Raw genomic sequence first — 2,143 nt, 5'->3', positions numbered from 1 at the left:
TGTTTGTTTTCTGTAACTTTATTATAGTGTCTGTGACAAAACTAAACAGGCATAAGCAGATTTTCAGTACACGCACCCATTTTTCTATTTCAGTGTTGGGAAGCGTACGAATGTTTTGCTAAAAAAGACTCAGGTGGGCAAATACTCAAACCTTCGAACACTTTTCTATAGTGTTTTGTACTGTTCGATCTGATTTGCAGCACTTATCATTAAAAATATTGGAATGTTCACAATTTACAAATAATAGAGCAAAAAAAGTTGGCTCTGCCGCACGACGTGCATATTTTCAAGTTTCACTGCGCAGCATGCCCCTGTGGGTGGGCTTTCTTGCACCACACTGTAGCTGTAAAGGAAGGTTTAACACGTGTAAGCCTTGCATGAAACGAACGTGTGGTAACCGTAGTGTATGTTAGCTGAAGTGGAACACTACTTGTGCAGTTCTCATACGATGGAAAGAAGTTTCTTGTCAATGTAAGGGTGTGAGTGAGAAACTAAGCATTATTTGTTGGCTCGCAGAGGAGTCAGTGATACACATGCTGAATGCGATGCGTCTTGAGGAGCTGTCTATTATTCACGGCAGTAGGTGCCAAATTTTAAGTGAAGAGCACTTCAGGGCTGCACCTTGTCGTCGTAGCTCACTCGCTGCACCCAAGTAGAGACACACTGCATTCCGTCGTAGCGGCTGTCGTCGCGGCGTAACCCGGAGGCTTTGAAAGCCAAGTGGTGTATGTAGTGTAGCGTTGGAAACTTTTGAACTGCTGGTGCTTGTCATACATCTCCCCGTTGTTTAGCGCAAAGAAAACTGCAGGTACATTACAGGCAAAATATATGCACTTAACCGGCAGCGCCTGCGTTCATTTAGTTAGGAACGCTCGTTGGGTTGGTTTTTACGACAGTGAGAAAAAGTGGCAGTGCAACGCTGGCACGTGTGGAAGGAAAAGAAAGCACAAGAAGAACAGAACTCCTGCTGGCACAGTTTCAGGCAGGGGTAGTGCCAGCACTGCAAAGGCAGGAAAGTTGAATTGCATTGGGTGGCAGCACTTAGAGGATAACGGCGCTACAGCCCATTACGGCGAATCACCGCTCGGCACATCGGACAGCTTTCACGCTGAGTGGAACGGCTTTAATTTTTTTCCAATAATTTTTGCTTTTCTTAAATAATTTTTAAATTAATTTTTAATTTTTTTCTAACCTGGCCCCTCAACTCGAGAGAGATTCTGTTGTGATGTTCTCTGCATGTTGCGTCGGCCTCACTTCTTTATAAGTTGCATGACCATGATCGTGCTGCGCTTCTCAATAATGTGAAGCAGAATGAAATGCCAAGTGCTGTCCCTCGCACTAAAAGGCGAGATTCCTTTACAAAAACATTGTGGAAAGCTTACAGCAGTGCACACCCATTTGAGGAAGAGAGATACAAAGGCTTGCATTCCTTTTACCCCCGTTGAGTCGGAGAGGTAGGGCAAAGGAAATAAACTGTGAGCATCATGCTTTGGCCACGGTCACAACTCTCGCGTCTCTTAGATCTGACTTTGAATTGCACTAGCACTAATGTTGTCTCGAACGTCACCCTATTGGATGCCGCTGTGCGGGTATCGTTTTCAGGTGAAGGTAACGTGCTTATTTCAATGCAGCCGACAACACCCAGTGGCTGTGATTCAACAAACACGAGTTTCTGATACCCAAAGTGGACTTGTTGAATACCTGTGCTTGCCTCTGTTCAGTGCGCACTAACATCGGCAAGTGAAAATAATTGGGCCTGGCGCTGCTCGGGGTCATTCCACTGAATATCCTGCACAATTTCATGACTATAAACAAGATCTCGCAGTAGGCAAAGGTACTGCTGTTAGAGGAATTTATTTTGTGGCATTTTCGCTCGATTCTCGTCAGATCAGGAGGGGCCTAAAGTGTGGGTCGATGTGGAGATCGTGTAGAATGATGACACCTGGCTCGACGTACGGCTGCGTGGAAAAGAGACGGCTGCATGGAAAAGAGCTTGTCGCAAATGAAGCAGCAGATGTAGCTGTAGCAGCACTGCCTGCAAATACAGGGTAAACAGAACATCAAAAACGGGTAGGCTGAAGTGGAAGGCTTGCGTTTTCGTGTTTCAAATCTTAAATACTGTGTAGGAAAACTATGAAACGAG

Source organism: Haemaphysalis longicornis, unplaced genomic scaffold, assembly GCF_048455015.1.
Source record: "Haemaphysalis longicornis isolate Haplotype H1 unplaced genomic scaffold, Haemaphysalis longicornis Haplotype H1 scaffold_5, whole genome shotgun sequence".
Taxonomy (NCBI): domain Eukaryota; kingdom Metazoa; phylum Arthropoda; class Arachnida; order Ixodida; family Ixodidae; genus Haemaphysalis; species Haemaphysalis longicornis.
The sequence above is the reverse complement of the archived record's forward strand: the minus strand, read 5'-3'. Positions refer to the sequence as shown.